The 19,490-nt window shown below is 39.0% G+C and overlaps 2 pseudogenes; one reads left to right on the top strand and one right to left on the bottom strand.

The window, feature by feature from the left end:
• Positions 1-382: 382 nt before the first annotated feature.
• LOC136280741 (uncharacterized) lies at positions 383-1,325 on the bottom strand (annotated as a pseudogene).
• Positions 1,326-8,641: 7,316 nt separating this feature from the next.
• LOC136280740 (uncharacterized) lies at positions 8,642-10,601 on the top strand (annotated as a pseudogene).
• Positions 10,602-19,490: the final 8,889 nt, after the last annotated feature.

The raw sequence follows: 19,490 nt of genomic DNA, 5'->3' as shown, positions 1-19,490 counted from the left end.
TGCTCAAAGCTTGAGCGGTTTTGAAGTTATTCAACTTTTAAGCAAAGGGGGACTTCAAACCCTCCCCGGTCTAAATAGGGTTAAGGGTGTGAATAAAATAGAAGAACGTATGGAATGCCACGAGTAAACGTAAAAGCTAAACCTTGCTCAACTTTTACGTTTACATGCGACCTTTCAAACATTGCCTCTATTTAAATTACGCGCCTAAAAGCTACGTGTGTATGCACGTGAAATTTACGCGACAGTGGGAATCCACCCTTATTCACCTACCTAGACGCGAGCAGCAACCAATTAGAGAGCACTCATGAAGTAGGCAGTCGAGTAACATTCATAATACACCTACGCCAGGCACGCAACAAAATTATTTCCCTTTTTCACTTTCTTATTTTACCTTGAAATCAGTCTTGAGGTACCGCTTTGCCTCCTTTAAAGTTTCCTTTTGTGTTTTTGCCCATGTAAGACCCATTCCGTTTTCCCCGAGCTAGTGCACAACGTTCACAAGATCTTCAAATGCCTGCGCACCAGAACAGCTTACGTAATCTAACCCTTGCAATGACTTGCGAGTCGAAGCGGAACAAATGTGCAGAATTCTTAGCAGTGTACTGCGACTCATGGGTGTGAAATCATGCTCGGCAGAATATTTTTGGTACTGGCAAACGATTCGTTCGGGTATCATGTTCCGTACCACATTTGGAACTTGGATGACCTCGTTAGTTGACAATATTATTGTCTTGGCTCCGAATGGAAGATCTTGAATTACATGGGAGCTTATGATAAAGTCTAGGAAATGCGCTAATTTTGCTTCAGGTATGAATGACTTCGTTTGTGCATTGGTAGGTACCAGTTTTCCACTGCCATGGAATGCAGCATGCTGCCTGGCGACCTTAAACCGATAACTTGTCAGGCCTGGGATTCACTGTTGAATTGTTGCCAAGCTAACCTTATCCGCCATTATGGACAATATCTGCCTGCGAGAATCCCTTTCGTTTGCATTTTTGTAGCAGTTTGCTAGCGTGTACATCAATTCTTTATCCAAACCACTAGAACAAGTGTGATTTCCAGTTTCATTTTGTTTTGAGGACATAATAGATTCCCAGAGAAGATCTGGATCATTAGGCGCTATTTCACCAAGAACAGCTGAAACCGCTTGCTTGGCTTTGCGCTCATGCAGTCGTCTAGTCCTTCCACTGGCATCGTTCCAAGGTGTCTTTAGGGTGTACCTAATAGGACTAACGTCTCGACTTCTTAAGAAACTGTTAAGGTGGTCAATAGGTTCTTCCGACTTCATTCCTGTAGCGCTTGTCTCGGTTTCTTCTAGGAGGGTTGATGGTTAGTCCTCCTAAAGAGAGCCCGCGTTCCAGCGGATGACATAATTAATTTTTATTGTACAACTATACGTCCTGTTCTGGAATACTGCGCACAAATATTCCATCATGCGTTACCTGCGTATCTTAGTGATGACATTGAAGGGTCCAAAGACGCGCATTATCCATCATTCACCAGAACTGTCATACCATGACTCGTTAGACAGGCACGGTTTAGCTTCGCTCTATGACAGACGCATGAAATTATGTACGGATCTGTTTTTGTCTGTCTAAAATCCATCTCACAAATTATGTAATTTGCTGCCAGATAGGCATTTTTCAGCTTAGAATACTAGACACTGGCGCGTTTTTAACATGCCGCGCTTTCGCACTGACCGTTTTAAATTTTCATTTATCCCGGCTATGTGCGCGTGTGCTTACCTAAATTCTTAGCTATTCCACTGCTGTTTATTAGCTATAATAGTTATATTAGTAATTTTATATAGTCTTATATAATCAATGATTGTGAAAAGCACGCAATTCAGCCTATGACTGCAATGTATTTTATTTGATAATAAACTATCTATCTATCTATCTATCTCAAATATAATGACGTTTCTTGCTCTAGTAAGTCATGTGCTACCACCGAACAAGGAGTACTTGCAGCAATTCGAAGGTTACACATCACGCCTTAGACAAGGACGCAAAATAATTATAACGTAAAATGTATTAAAAAAAAATTAATTGGATACATAATTATCAAAGTTAACCAACACTTAGACAAAGATCAATAATCCCTCCTAACCTTTGTTGCCTTTATTATGGACTAAAAACAAAACCTTTTTTGCTGCCTTCATTTATGATAAAAAGTGCCTAATTTATTACATAAAATACCTTTCATTATGACAAATAAGTACGAACTTTAAAGCGAGTGGTAGAGGAACCCGGAGTGGTATATTGGAAACCCGAAACGTTTTTCTGGGCGTTATTCACCGTATCCTTAACCTTGAGTAAATCACATGAACTCGTATCCCTGGCGGTATAAGGTGGAGGGATGCGTGTGTGTAGGTGGGGGCAAGTGGAAGCAAAAATGCAGTTTTTTTTTTTTTAATGAACCCTTTATTCTTAAAAGAACAATTTGGCCTCAGCTTACCATCGCGGACTACTTGGTCTTTAACTTGTTGCCACTGCTTCAAGTTCTCAGATTTTGGTCAGAATAAAAATAGAAAATCCGCTGAATAAACTTAAACTGTGTGCAGACGCAAGGGCGACATAAAATGCACGGGGTATTAAACCTCTTCGTTATCTGCGGAACTCAGGAAAACCTGACGTAGAAGGCACAAAATAAGCATATGGCATTGTTTTCTTGGATACCAGCACACAGTCTGAGGTCTACGAAATCGGTTAATTTGTGCTCTCTATCCCTATTGGTTACATTTTAAGGAAGGGCAGCAAGGAAACGGGGCCCGCTCATGCAGACTTTGTGATGATAGGGTCCCTATCCATTTTTTTTTTATCTTTTTTGCCCCGCGGGCCTTGTTTGGTGCTACTGTTAATAACACTATTTCCATTGAGTGCCAGTTCAGAACTTACAGAAGTCTCAATAGTCTCAGTTTCCTCGTAAGAAAGGTTCTTGGTCTCCGGAAGCTTTGTGGGCAGCTCCCCTATTTTCTGCATGTCAAGATTAACCCGGAGGTTGCGACAAATACTTGTTGAGTGAATCGATGGAAAATGCAGGTTTTTGCTGATACGATATAATCACTATTCTGAACAACTACGGTCTTAATTTACACAAGTAAGGGAACCTGTTTTAAAAAACTTAAATGGTAGATTTTCCTGCCCTTTCATATACTTCAACTCTTCAATTCCCTACCCTTTGATATACCTGAAGCCTGATAAAGGTACCCTTTAGGGGCTGAGTCTCCTGTAACTATCTATGGGCCATCAGGGAATCTGCTTTAAAAAGCTGTAATTTTAGGAGTTCGGTGAAGGCTTCTAAATTTACCTTTTTGCTGCTACAATCACTAACATAAAATGTTAGAATAATGAAAGGAAAAGAAACACGTAAATAAACAAAGGCTATTGAATTTGCGACCGTCACAGCTACTTAATTATTGAAAAAGTCAAAATAAAAGAAAAAGAAAAGTGCTTACAAAGTGATTTAATTGAAGTGTCAGATTGGACCGCCATTTTAGAGCTGGTCTGTTTGATTGAAAAAGATGAAAAATGATGTATACATACCTGAACCTACAGGAATGAAAATTCCCAGTTTCTTCCATATCAAATAACAAGCACTTTTGCCAAGTCCTCTTTCTACCTTTGCGTTTTTTTGGGCTTGTCCGCCGTGCTTCGAGATTGGCGGAGGAACTCGGCACAGATTCGATCCTCGACGCCACCCAATACCAAGGGATGAGCGGTGCCGGAGACAAATCGTTAATTCCGAAAGGTCTAACTCCGAAGAAAGGGATGTAGATACTCTTCCCAAAATAAGTTCGATTTCGGTTTCTACGTCAGTTATTGACAAGGAAGACTTATGACCCGCGATGTCTCTTTTGCAGTTCAGAAATGGAATAACCTCAGTTGATCTGCTCCTATCTCTGGGGTCATAAGAGCAAGAACCGCCGACTAAGGAGCTAAAAGAGCTCTTAACGTCCACGATGACACAAAACTGGCAAAATAAATTCACTCCAACTTCGCTAATTAAATTTTCCCTCTTTGCATTTAATTGACTAATTCAATTTACTACGGCTAGTAAACTGCTTCGAGCTTTAGCCAACTCTGTCATTTCTTCAACAAATAATAAAAATGAATCCTCACAATTGAAGAAAATATCAATTTAAAAAGCATCTATGATTTTTGTCTTTCTGTTAAAAAAGTTAAACAGGTTAGCCGAGAGCTAATCAAATTACATCCTGATATTTATCAGGGAAAACATCTTACGCTGAAAAGGAAAACTTTCACCGTAACAATGAGAAAAAATAACCTCTCTTTGGCCGATTACCTTTCAATAAAAAAGGACGAAAAGCTCACACCAGAATCGTTTTCAGTACGCTTTCGTGTATATTCCATATTGAAATGAACAAAATCAACATTGCAATGACACAAGCAAAGCATTGTTTGAGTCGCAGCTGCACTAAGCTTTTTATGTTTGCTTTGACATCAATAGTTCCTTACCTTAGAAATATTTTATAGGCCCTTGTTATTCAGCATGGAATATATTTTTTCGAAATACTGTCCTTTGCAATTTGGTGTAAATGGGGCCAACCGGCTAACTCATTGAAGCCACTGAGCCAGTGTCCCAGCGGATATGGACCCCCCGGTCCAAATCCGCTAGCGGACATGGACCTCCCCAGTCCAAATCCGCTAGCGGATTTGGACCCCCCTCCGCGGATCTGGACCCCCCAACAAAACTGAGTGAAAACATCATCCTTAACGTTCTAGTAAAAATGGATGATACTTTACGTTCCAGAGCGTACTAAAGTATGTTTTCAATTCAAAACATGCGTATCGTTAATGCATACGAACTGGCATCCCGTCGGATGTTTCTTTTGACCAAGGGAAAATGGACAATAATTTAGTTTAATGTCTGGAAAGAGGTCGTTTTTGAACCTTTTCCGCGATAGTCGAACACCGTTAGATTCAATAAGAAACAAACTTGTGACACTAATTTATTTTGTCATTGTTCAATGCTCGAGTGTTGGGACGACATAGTACAGTGCGAGGGATTTAAGACTGCCTCGGAGGACGAGTGGCTCTGCATTGTCTGCAGATTTCCAGACTCTAGACGTCTTCGTAATTGTTAAAGTGTTATTTCGGATCCCTCAACAGTTAATAATCGCTAAAATTAGAAGATAAAATTGAGTTCGATGTAATAGTCTCCACTTTTGTTAGGACGTTGACATTAACGTTGATTTGCATCTGAAAATAAGCTGAGAGTTCCAATAGTTCAGAATAGAAACATTTTTACCTATCATAGGCTTTACGAACGACTTGTAATACGAGTAGTTTCTTCGTTCTTGTTCAAAAGCTGTTTAATGTTATTATTTTAGAAAATCAGACTGAATTATTTTTGTGACTGGACGCAATAGTCTCCACTATTGTTATGACGTTTCGTACCAATGTTGATTCGCATCAGAAGAAGCAAAGATTTATTGTGACAATTTTAATAGTTCTAATGCAGCAGTTTGTTCACATCTAATTCTGGTGTATACTGTTCGACTCGCTATAATGAATGCGGTAGAATTGGAACGAAATGGCTTTTTTTTTTACCTTTATTGAGGAAATGTTGTGTTGTGGTTGAAAAGAACATCGACAAAAAAGCTTGCAAATAGAATAAGTTACCAAATATGATACAGAGGATGCTTAAAAGGAACGTTTGGTAGGGGGGTCCAAATCTGCGAAGGGGGGTCCATATCCGTTAGCGGATTTGGACCGGGGGGGTCCAAATCCGCTGTGACACCGGGATGAGTAAAATAAAGTTACTTGTTGTTGTCATTTTCTACAGCGTGTCGCAACCCAGTTACGTTTAGTCTACTTTGATCCTAATTTTGGTTTTTTTTACGTCCCACTCAAAAAGGGTCCCCTACAAAACGGCAGGACGGTAACGCTAGGGATTTGCCGGATTTCAATTAATTTTTCACAGGTTCCTGTCACTCTGCGTGACATATGATAATCTGTCACGTAACGAGATCAACAAACAATTCATTCTGCCTCACATATAAAATCTAAACAAATATATTGTCATCAGGAACGAAAACGATACAAGACAGAAAAAGACTTTGCAAAATTTCACAAATACAAACCGTACAGTGAAAACCCTATGGAACGAAAATAACGATACAATTTTCCCACGGAAAACAAATGTGATCAGTTAACAAAAGTAAACAAAGAACAAAAGCGTAAGAATCGTCGATGATCGTCGAATCGTTAAGACAACGGTTGCTTTAACTCCAGCAGAAAAAGAATGTCTTGTTCTTTACTTGATATTGTTGGTGGCGTTTGTGGTGCAGAGGAACGCGCAAGGCATCAGTCCACTCAGACTGTGTCTCTGTCATCATGCAGCAAGGATATCAGAAGCCACAAGTGTTTTTTACATTTTCAGGTGTTAAGACAGAGATTGAACTTATCTTAGCAAGAAGCGGGATCCTCGTGAATGACCTATTACATCGATCAAGCCTTGGAATCGGCTGGAGAAGAGCTAGTAGATTATGTTCTGTGCCACAGGATGTTTCGGGTCACAAAAAGAAATCTAAAGAGGTACCCACAGCTGAAAGGGGAATTACCTTGCAGGACTCAATACAAATTCTTGAACTTACTAAAAACCTCGTACCCGTCGGATCAGGTAAGCGATTACAATGAGTCATGATCTTGTAAGAATTGACGTCCCTCTAGTTTATTCTCATTGTATATAAGGATAAACATCCGTATAGCTTCTCATTTCACGCAGGGTACCTGGCGGGAATCACAGACTTCATATCCTAACTTCAAATCACTTCACTGTCGCGTAAACAACGCCAAGTTTAACAGCAAAATTATTTTCATGTCTTTTCAGGATTTTTGCAAATATTTTTACGTCGGAAAACACTGGCGTTCACTCAACATTTTCATCTCCTTCAAAACTTATTCAAAACCAGTGATGGGCTCCTGTCAAAACTTATTAACGGCGTGGGGAGCGTTGGAATTGGAATATTCACAGATATTAGAATTCCTTCTAACAATGTGGGGAAAAAGGGAAAGGAACGTAAAATACTGACTTATGACAAGGTTAACTACAGAATGCGTCATCAATTTAGGATTTGTGGGGCTTTTGCCTGGACCAGTTTTGTTCTTTTACCACATACAGAGCTATTTGTTAAAGGAGGATGTGTAAGGTAAAAAAGTATAAATTAATTCTTTCTCTCAAAATATTAAAGAAATTTGTATGCGATGTCGACAGTTCTTAGCAAAAACAAAAAATCAGTTACAATCGCAGAGCTTGGGTGCCACAGGAGGTGTGGAAAACACCATAGCAGGTCTAAGCGGTCTAACCTTGGTGAGTTTCTTCAAAGTGTACATGAAGAATTTCCATCCAATATAATTAATAAAAGTGGAAAACCTTAACGCATACTCTGAATTCTCCCTTCTCCGCCCTTTTCATGCCCAGGGATTCAACCCAGGTGGGAAGAGGTCGTATCCAGGCTAACTTGCATGCGCATGCTCAAACGCCGTCATTGCCGCCCGTCAACGACTTGGCAAAACCATACATGGCACAAGAATTGGATAGGCGTGCCCTGCCCTGATAGCAAATCACACTCCAGGATATATTCAAATAATTTAGGTTTTAAATTCTTATATGGAGCTTATATGGCTTCTCCACTTTTTTTTCGAAATGCTTCACATGGAAAATAATACTGAGAGGTAACTGGATAAAGATATCAGGATAGGTTATCAGTCAATAATATTATAAGGTAAAGAATAATTATCGACTATTAACTTCCGCCTTGCATGCGACTTGCGCTTTCATACACGACACCCTGCCCGTGCATACGGTTTATCTCATTTTGAAGCCATCCAAAGCAATGTGTTCAATTTTTCGTCAGGTTGATGAACAAGGGAGTGACTCTGATATTCCTGCCACTTGTGCTGTCACTGTTGGTGATGAAGCATTGCCAGAAGGTTCCACATCCAGACGGTAGAGCCTATTTGTTCCGCAAGAAGATTCCGAAGAGAGTGATGAAAGCTCCAGTGTAGACAACGAGTCCCAGGTGCAGCTAAATCGCTTCTTACAGCTTCGAGACGTCAGTCCAGTACGTCACACGTTATCAGTGCAATAGAATACAGGGCACGAGCGTACTAAACGCATACACCTACGGAAAGCTCAACAATGTATTTCTGCAATGCTGGATGTCCAGTCACCTGAAAAGTCGCAAGAACTGTGGAGGAAGCTTTGTGATAGTCACGCTGTATGCAGCGAGAGTCAGGTTGTGGTCGAAGGCAGAAGTGAAAAGACGGAGCTTCTTAATGCATTTGTTGAAAGCTACTTGAAAGCGCAACATTGGAGCACCAGACGGCAAATACTCTCTTTGATGGCAGACAAGTTATCCCTTAGGGAGATGAGGGAGTTTATTCCAACCGTTAATAGCTATCGCTACAACATTGCCCGACGCCACAGGCCGATACATGGAAGAGCTGCTCCTCTTCACACCAGGAGAAAAGGAGAATGCGAATTGAACCTGTAAAATTAGAACATTTTGTTTCTTTCATAACGAGTCCACACGTTATTCAAGATGTTCCTTTCGGGGAAAAACTTCTGAAATTGTCGGCTGGTGAGATCATAAAACACCCAATGTATCAGAAAAATGATACCAGAGCGTTATATTTACGCGCAAAGTGACCCAAGCAGTGCTGAATTTCGGGGCTCCTGCGACCATCTCCACAATGAGTCATGTGAAAAGTGTTATGAGTTACAGGAAGTATTGTGTACCATAGAAGATGAGTGTTCAAGTGCGCTCTCGTCAGCAGAAGATCAAGCTGACATGCAGCATACCATCAAACAGGCAAGGGATTATATCATTAGCTGGAAAGCCCATCAGCTACGTTCAGTCCACCAAGCTAAGGCGAAGCATTCAGTTTTAGCCAAACTCGACAGCCGATCGGTGCTGTTAGTCTAGGACTGGGCAATGAAATATATGCCCCGAAAATATCGAGAGGCACAGTCAGATTGGTTTGCGAAGCGAGGATTACCATAGCACATTAGCGTTGCCATAAGACGATCAGAGGATTCTGAGCACTTTGAATCGCAAACACTTGTTCGCGTATTTCAAAGCTGCGCCGAAGACATTGTGACTGTGGCTTCGATAATGCTTGACTGCCTCACTACCCTGAAAAACGAAATTCCAGAGCTGGAAATAGCTTATTACAAACAAGATAACGCTGGCTGTTATCACAGCGGAAATTCAATTATCTCAGCTAAGCTGGCCGGTGATGCTGTGGAAGTGGCTGTTGTAAGAAACGACTTTTCGGACCCTCGAGATGGAAAGGGGGTATGTGATCGCAAAGTGGCAACAATCAAGGGAGACGTTTGAAGGTACGTAAACGAAGGCAATGATGTCATCAACGCTCTACAGTTCAAAACAGCCATTGAATCTGGCCAAGGAACCACAGGGGTGGAAGCAAGTTATGTTGCTGCCAAACCGTCAAGCACCTTTAATATAAAATGGGATGGCATAAGCTTATTCAACAATTTTGAGTACGATGAAAGTGCCCTACGAGTGTGGAGAGCATTCAGTGTGGGCCCTGGTAAAGTAGTGCGATGGGCCAAGTTCGAAGGAGTCATGAAGCAGCCCGAAAAATTGGAAATCCTAGACTCTCCATCGCAGAATCCAAGTGGCGCACCGACGTTTAAGATTGTGAGACACTGACATATTAAGAAAAGCTCTGTCAAAGCAGATTTCTCAACTGAAAGCGAAAACCGAGATCGAGGCTGTATTGGGAAATATAAGCCAGATGACATGCTTTTCCCGTGTCCAGAAGAAGGATGTGTAAAAGCATACAGTCGCTTTGCAAACCTCCAGACACACCTAAATACTGGAAAACACCAAATGCTGCTCGAACAGGAAACTCTCTACGATAAAGCTAAAAGAGAATATTCTACCAAGCCGACGGAGAGACCCAGTCGAATAACAAACGTTCAAGTTGCTGCACAATCAAAGAGTGACGGCTTGCCGCCTCTTCCAATGGGTTGGGCCCTGAAGACAATTAAGAAAAAGGTGCGTTTTACGAAGAAACAGACCGAATTCTTAACTGACCAATTTCGAAAAGGGGAGTATAGTGGACGGAAAAGCGATCCACAGGATGTTTCGAAAACCATAAGCCTAGCAAGAGACCAAGCGGGGGGACGCCGATTTCAACCTGATGACGTCGCAGCAGATTAGTGGCTTCTTCAGCCGTCTTTCAGCAAAGAAGCGATTAGAAGTTACAGCCGCCGGTAACGAAGCAAAAGCTAGTGAAGTATCAGAAGTGGACATGGAGAGCGTCGACGAGGGCGAAATTTCCGCCGAAGCTGAGAGTCATCTATCTGCAACGTGCGCAAATGTGATAAGAAATGTGGCTATTCAGCATCCGATTGTATATTGTGGTCTTAACATCTGCGAACTTGTTCAAAAACGTACACTCACAACTTTAAGAGTGGATAGGCTAAGAGACATGTGCATCGATCTTAGGCTGGATATTTCTGACATTTCACCTCAGAAGAGGAAAAAGCCATTCATCGCGCGACTCACACAATTAGTCCAGGAGTGTACCTGCTCTTCCAAGTAACTGAGCACTGAACGTTTCACGAATAACTGATCCGCTGATTATAAAAGCGGTGCGTGTATTATTTACGAGAAGGCGTTGCGTGACAGCAGAGTCCTACATATCGGATTTCAGTCATTCGAGCTCACCACTGCTTGTGTAACCTCCTTATCTTTGTGTTAGACGATTTTCAGTGTATTCAAAACTAGCGAGTGCAGAAGGCGCAGAAGGGATGCAAATGCTCGAGTCCATGTTCACCGGATGAGAAGTAAACGTAAACTAACGGCTTTGTGGCAATTTTAACCTTTTGAGTGCAATTCAACTGTTTAACCTATTGTGTATAGAATTATGCAGAATTGTGGCGTGATTCTCAGGGTAGCAAAAGTCGAAAATTGTTTCTCCTGTCTCCATATATGAAAATCAAGTGTAATTATAGACATTTTATTATGTTTCTAGTCATTTTAACGGCCAGTGAAGATATAACTAACCAAAACAGTTATTTGTGTCCAACGCGTTTAATTTTTTTATTAAGCATCTCATTATGGCGTCATAGTAATTTAATCGAAATTCGGCTGGTGGTCATCTTTTGATAGTCTAAGGTCCCAAGAAATAAAACCCAAATCGTAAAGAACTATCTTTCAAGGCTTCTTGATGGTGTTATTGTAAACTTTGAGACACTACCACATGTATTTTTGCCAAGCTACTCTAGGCCACCTTTGCCTTAATTTCAAAAGGCCGAAGATGTCTTCTCTTAATAGGGACGTAGCTCCTCCAAGAAAATCATGGGACAAAAACTATCATTTTGTTTCGATAATGCAAGTCCAACTCAATATTTCTGTAACTAAAAAAGTCCTTCCGTTACATTTTTGTTAGCATGACAAGTGCCCGAAAAGTGCATAATTTCAGGATCGCGCTTGGTGAAATTTGAGTTATTTACCCCCGGAAATGTTAAAACAAATTATTCCCGTTTAAGTGCATATTTCAATAATCAAACCCCATTTCCGTTTGTTTACTAGAAAAGGCTACCCACAGGCAAAAAATTAACCAAATCGACTTTTGACCGTGTTCGCGACTTTTCGATAATCTGTTATTTTTATTGACATTTACTCTTAACTTTATATAATTACAAATCAAATTACAAAAAAAGAAAGTTTCCTTTCGTAGAATTTGTTTGTTAAAACTAAATGGTGCTCCTTCCCCCCCTAAATCGTTCTACTGAGGAGTAAAACGGAAAAATTCTGCCCAGAGAATTTTATTCACAGAACTTTGAACGCATCTTATTGAATCAACAGCCTTATTGAGTCTCAATTGACAGCTGCGAACTTTATTGGCATTTATCGATGAATGCCGGTGGTCGAATTAAACTTTGTGATATTCTGAAAGCATACATGTGGAATTGCGCTGTTTTAGTTGAATCAATGAATTTTTTAGCATTTTTCACATTCATCCTCTCTACTGCATTGATGACGATCACTTCCATTGCAAACTGCAAATTGGTTTCCATCCCTCGATTCGTATTCGTGTTATCTCATTTCGTTTTCTTTTATTTGCTGTCACTATAGTTCAAACGCTAGTTTGTAATCGAAGTTTACTTGAGATCCTATACATGTTCAATACACACCAACAGATTTCGATGGAAGACGTAGTATTATATGAAACAAATAGAGAAGCCTTGTCTGCGCTCTGTTCTGTTGTAAAGCACGCAGGAAGCGGCCACAGCACGAAGGTGTAGGGAGAAACACTCGACTACGTTTCGTGTTTTCCCCCCACTTCTTGAGTGCATCAGAATACGGATAAACACCAAAGCAAATGTGGCAGCTCTTCAACAAAACATAAAGAACTGAGAATGAAAAATACCAGTAACAACAACAAGCAGAGTCCAAGTAGATGCGTGGCACCAAAGCCATTCGCAGGAAAACCAGATCAATCGTGATGGTTTTAACTTTACTCATCACTGGCTTAGTAATAAATGGTGAAATTTTTCTATTAATATGGTAAAGTAGAAAAGAGAAACTGTTGTATAAGTTGATTTAATCTTTACAACAAGTCACACAACATCGTTGACATCAACGATTTTATCATTTAGTTGAAGAAGGGGCGGAAAGAAGGAAGGAGATGTCCTTGCAATCTAATTAATATCTAAATAACTAAGAAAAAATGGTTTTAACTTTTCTTACATTTGTTCAGTTGTAAATTGAGAAAGTTTACGAAGCTAGATGGTACAGTGCAGGTGGCGAGGAGACAGAGGGGGATCTCGTTACAATGCGCTTGAAAAGGACAAATTGTTTTTCAGTACGGCGGTTGGAATTGCAAGTTGCTATCCAGATATGGGTGTTTAGGAACAAAAAATATGATAATATCTCAGTACTTAAAGTGCACTCCATTGATTTTCATGATAAGAGAATTAAAACTGTGTCGTATGCAAATCGAAATTTATTGAGAAGAAAAATCATTTTCTCTTATTTCTTTGGCAACAACGAATGGTGACTCCTACCTAAAAAAACGTAAAACATCTTAGACATTAGTATTCATAGACTCTAAACGTGCGCATGTTATTGAATCAACAGCTTCATTGAGTCTACACCGACCGCTGCTAAATCATTATCTGTTATATAAACAGGTCGATTTGTATTGATTAATCCATTACTGAATGTTGGTCGTCGACTCAAAATTTGTGTCGCACTGAAAACATAAATACTTAAGTGCTCTGTCTGACGAATCATGGATTTTTTTTGTGTTTTTCACATTCACCCTCCTAACTGAATTGATGACTTCCAAGGCATTTGACAAAGGTGAGTTACATACTGCGAATTATTAATATTTCGATCGCTTAACTTATATGCGTGTATGCTGACTGCGTTCGACGGTTTAATTTCATTTCATTGATATATTTTTGTTTAAGCGGTGAGCTAATTTAATCTACTATACTTACATGCTGTTTTAAATTAAGGATAAGATGGATTGTTGCGCCAAAGCTTACTGACTGAATTCAACAAGCATGAATAGTTAGAGAAGAAATTCTTTCTTGTAACTTGGTTTTGTAAACATTAACAGATGCAATTTAACATTTGGGTGTCTGTATATCATCCCGCTCCGAAAACTTAAAAATAGTCTCAAAATAAACCAAAAACCGCTGAAGCTAAGAATTCATTCAAACTTACTGAGTTCCACGCTTTTTCCTTTTTAATTATGTACATTATAAATGAATGCCGCTACTCGAAAGTTAATTTGTATCGTAAAGAAGCGTATTTTGCCGTTTAAGAGAACCTTTTTTGTCTGAGAACGATTCCGGTAGATCATTGTTAATGAGAAGATAAACTTTTTCAAAGTAGAAATTTGTGTCCTAAATTATGGTAGCTTATCTTTCCCTAGGTTTGAAATCAGTTATTTCATAAATTGAAGGAAAGCTCTCGACGCACAGTTTGCTCGGGTGTAGAACCTCGAATGACAAAACGCTTTTCAAAACAATTGCGCGGATGCCTCGAGCAGTTTGCAGATTTCCTTTTTTTTCCAAACATTTATCCTCACTGCAACGTTACCCTCGACATCAGTGACCTCGCACAAAGCTTATTCTGCTTCTTATTCTTTGATGGTATCATCAAAATTCTCCAATTCTGGAATTCTCTATTCTAAAACAATGATTCAAGTAATGTTATTTTTTGACATGTAAATCATTGCCCTTTGCCTGAGGGGTGCCATAAAATGTAAAAAGGGATAAATATGTAACTGAAATTGAAAAAAAAATTCATAGAAAAGCGAAAAGATTATTAAGTCAATAATGAGACACCTCGTCGCCGGAGAATATGCAAGTTGACAAAAGGTTTAACCCTGAATTGACACATTTCAATTAATCTTCACCACGATGCCCGACAAAAATGGTTAGTATTGATACAAATTAGCACGAACGTCCTCTTTTCTTGATAACTGTTCAATAAAAAGAGCCACGGGGGACCTCATCAATTATGTATTCCTTATTAAACTATCTATTGTTAAGCACCTGTATTTTTAAGATAATCAAAGCGATAAAAAAAATTCTCGAACGTGATTGGTTGTCACCAATCCGATCTATATTGATAATAGGACCGAGTGGAGGTCAATTCGGTCTGTAATCGTACGAGTGGTAAACAGAATCAAAATTACTCAACAGCTAACTCAGCGCTTCATGGTCGTCCGATTTTGTCAATCACTCCTATGACTGTAGACCGAGTTGTACTTCACACGGTCTTATTACCATTATAAATAGGGAATAAGAAAAAGGGGAAAAGAAAAAGAAGGAAAAGAAGACCGTCCCAAGTAAAATTTAAATATGGTGTTCAAGAAATCACCGCTTTTGCTTTTATTAACGCCTTTTCCCAATTATTATAATGGAATCGTTAAAAAGGAAAAAAAAACATTGCAACAGGACAGCAACAAAAAAAACAAACAAAAACAGAAAACATCTTGATAAACTCTTTAAATAACAAACAAAAGATTACAAACAATTTAAAATCTCTTGACGTCAAATTACGCTCTATAGCTTCAGCAAAAACATACTCATGCCAATAAAATAATCATTTTTGACATTTCTTAAGGCTTTATGTGTCTCCAAGAGATTATTTATAGTCTCTTGGTGTCCCCCTTTTCCATTTACCATCTGAAACAATGAAGGGAATGCCGAAAAAGCAGCTGGAGAAAATAACAATTTTTAAAAAAAGCATTCTGCCATAATTCGTTCTACTCATCAAAGTTTTAGTTTTTCGTGTGGGTTAGGCTTTTTTTTCGCTGGGGCATTCCCCAAGTATAAGTCCGCTTTTTGAATATTTTTGCGCAATATATTAAATATGTTAAAAAAACATTTATTGAAATAAAAAAAAACACTATTAAATGGCCGAGAAACTTATCGGTAGATTTTGTGGTGATGTTAGATTTAGCATCAAAGTTAAACTGCGTTTATTGCAGTTTTTCACCGAAAAATTTCAATGTTTGTTTGTTTGGTTTTTCTGGCAGAATAATTTCTATTTGAGCTCAGTAGGAGAGCTGTTATTACAGAAAACTGCTCTCGTTCGAATGATTAAAAAAGACAATTACAGCGTGAAAAATAAATCTTCAAATGTCACTGTGAGTCGAATGGGGAAATGTTATTTACGATTCCCTTCATCTCATTTCTTTGTCCTATGTCCAAGAAGAAAGTTGAAGAAAGATCGAGCTACTGACTCAAACATCGCCTATTTTCTTTATAAACCTAAGAAACCCATCAGAATATGGTTAAATCATAGTTGGGCTAATCAAAGAAAACTGATAGAGGTTGATTGGTTCCAAGAATTAACTTAATAAACTTTGTAGAGGTGCTTGGCGAATCCAAACTAGCTATTTGACAAGAATTGCACAGCTGATAGTCAATAGTATGCATTAATCTTACATGAAGCATATTTAAAGAGTGTCGTGCAATGATTTAACACCAAAGTTAATGTAATGAATCTTTCAGCAAAACATTAAGAATCTGTTAATCCCTTTCCACACAAGTACAAGCTAAACAACACTAAATTTCTTCGATTTTTGCTGGGCCTGTACGGGATTTGAACCCATGACCCATGCGACACCGGTGCAGTGCTCTATCAGTAGAGCTAACAAGCCAACTGGGAGCTGATGATTATTTTGAATTAGTAATAAGCCCATGAAGTCATGAATCAATGACTGTGAATATATTAAAGTCATATGTGAATTGCGGATTAAGAAATGAATATGAAAGCGATCTTCGCAGTAATGAACACTACTTAAGCAGCAGTGAAAACAATTCAGGCTTACTCTGAGCTAACAAGCCAATTGGGAGCTAGTCATTATTTCGGTTCGCAATAAACCCGTAAATTGAATATATGCGAATCATGTTAGCTCGGTTGGTAAAGCACTGCACAGGAAAGGTCGCAAAGGTCATGGTTTCAAATCCCGTATGACTTGAGCTTTCTGGGCTTTATTTTCACTGCTGCAAAGATCTCTTTCATATTCATTTCTTAATCGACAGTTCCCATACATGATTTTCATATATTTACAGTTATTAATTTTCATTTCTGTTTTGCACGCAAGAACCTCGGCTGCGAAATTTGAGAGAAATTTCTTTGCTTTTATCAACCGCACTCAGAAGGATATAATCCACAGCACTCAGGTTCGGGCGGTAAAGTTTGGCACTCAACCTAAGATCTGTGTTGCTACATTTTACACAGGATTTAGAGTTGATGCAAATTCCTATATTACCTCATACGTAACAAGAAAATAAAGCATCGAATCTTGCAGTTTGCAAGAACCGGATATGATACTAGGAAAAAATATCCATTTCGATTATTTACAATTGACAGCCGAATTGATACGGCGCTATTGTTTTCCACATTGAAAATTACATACACTAAAATTTTTGCAGAAAAGGAGAAAGGAGCTTTGAATGGAGCATTTTGGTGAAGCAAAAAATAACCCAACGTACTGTGCTAAAAGATCAAAACATGCTGATGGCAAAGTTTGAAACTTTCTTCTAGTTTCATTACATTTCTCATAAGAGAAATTCATCGCTATTTTGTCAACTTCTTTAAAGTTTCTGGTCGGTCAATCAAAGAAATTAAATCAGCACACTGCCTTACATTTTAATAGTTTATATGATGGTTAAAGAAATTCAAATTGCATTTTTGGAGAGTAAATCGATCGAACATACTTCTTGTGTTGAGTGGTCAAGACTGCAGGAGTCGCAAATCATCGCAGAGACGTAAAGAGGTCCTTTACAATCCGACTGAACAACACCAAGGTATATGTCTCACAATGAAAACTTCATTGGACTGGTTGGAGTAACGAAGTCCTCAAAATTTCAAGCCTTGCAAGTTCAACTTTGGTTACGGCCATTTCAACCCAAATTTTTAGCGAAAACACAATGATTTTACTGGCTCTGCACTAAGTAAAGAAGTTTCTATATTTGGCTCACCTACCCTGGTGTCTATTGGGTCATTACGCAATATTGTCAAAGAACACTTGTTTGACCAGACTTTAAACGCTTAACGCACAGAAACACGTCTAGTGCATGGGTAGCCGTCCAAGTCTATCAACTTGTATTATTGTGTAAACTGATGGTAGAAAATAAGATAAAGAATCATACACGGAAATTAAACAAGTTTTAGAAAATTATAGATGAAAGAAAAAAACTTCTGTCTTTCCAGTCCCATTAACATAGATTAACTATGTTTATCACATAAACTGCGGTGTTATACAAGGATTTCCGGCCCTGAGAAAAGCCGTAACAACACACGTGAAAAAATATCGTATTTTTTCACGTGTGTTGATATAGCCAATCAGCTGCTTACACGTTACTCGCCTTTGGCGCCACTTGGTCAGGTTGGTGAATGAACGGCAAAGCCTCCGCGATTCTCAATACAAGTTGTTTGTCGGAGTTTTCTCGAATTATGGCGGCTAAAACACTAAAATATCCGTATCGGTGGCAGACAATGAGGTTCAAACTTTCCAAGAAAGGGAAGAAAACCAATATACTAAAAGAAAAATCGAAAGTTGCGTATTCAGTGGCTTTGGTGTTAGCATTTCTCTCGTCTGAGAATGAAAATCGACAACGGGAAGATTTGCGACTAGCCGATTTTGGCCGTTTACCTGAAAGACTTCTTCTGTCGGTAAGGATAAAGTCAATAAATGAGAATTTTGTTAATTGAAAATTACGATCATTGTTGTTTTTGTAATCATGATTCAACGCATTTTTCCTTCTTAAGAGTCAGCGCCAACGCACTCTACGATTGTTATTCCACAGGCAGCCCAAGCTCATGTCTCGAGAAAAAGTCAACGATTAATTCATGAACGCGTCACGCGTTGTGTGACTCGATGTCAAGTTACGAGAGGAACCGTTGAAAATTTGAACACGTTATTAGGAATAGTATGGGGAACGAAATATAATCGATTTATAACGATAAATATTTCGAAATATGGATATTTTGCACGTAAAATCAATAACACTTACTCACATCCTGAGTGTCCGTTGTAGTTTCTGGCGATTTCTTCCGTTTTAGGCTTGCTTTACCATCACTGTTATTCCTGTCAAAAGACGAAGTCAAGGCTGCACACTCCGATTTCGACCGCTGTCCACGCGGAGGTGGTTTGCGCACCGAAAATCCTCCCGATCGGCATTTTTCTCAGCCACATTTTACGATCTAAGATCATTGCACGCTGGGACATGTCTCAATACCAAAACTCCCCGCGCATTTTGCTGGAAACAAGCGTTTTGTACCTGAATTTCCAAGTTCGCTTCTTTCTGTAATTATTCGTAATTATTGCCATGGTTCAGTGACATTGTAGAGGGAACAAGGAAGTTCTTATCTAAAGTTAATAATCGTTTTGGCTTGAAACCAGGTGTTTTTATGGTAACCATAGCTACCATATTGTTATAAAAGAAAACACTTTTACCTCAAAAGCAGTGAAGACCAAAGAGCTTTGCATCTTAAAAGGTAAGAGTTGATCATATCGAAAACATTGACGGGTTATGTGAGTAATACTTTCCCAGGAAAATCCATATTCTTTACGAAAAGGATATTTACCCGCGGCTCCTTTAATCTTGCATACCAAAGGAAAAAGGTTGGCTTCACTCTCAAATAAGTTTATGGTGCGATTTTGAAAGCAAACTAACTTAGGGTCTTTTAAACGAAGGCAGATTATCACCACACGGGGTTTACTAATTGAGTCTTTAAATGTTTATCTCTATGCAACACGAAAAAACTACCAAAAGGTCGCTTATTGGACTTAGCAGATAAATAAAGGTAAAGATATTTCTGTGAGACCCACTTCTCTCCATCGAGGGAAGCGGGTAACATCCATCTGCGACATTTCTGTTACTTTCCACTTAGAACTGATAGCCCCAAGTTTTTTTCTTTTCTTTTTTTTTTTTTTTTTGAATTGTTTTTT

Source organism: Pocillopora verrucosa, chromosome 5, assembly GCF_036669915.1.
Source record: "Pocillopora verrucosa isolate sample1 chromosome 5, ASM3666991v2, whole genome shotgun sequence".
Taxonomy (NCBI): Eukaryota; Metazoa; Cnidaria; class Anthozoa; order Scleractinia; family Pocilloporidae; genus Pocillopora; species Pocillopora verrucosa.
Note: the sequence above shows the minus strand (reverse complement) of the source record. Positions and strands in the feature narration are given on the sequence as shown.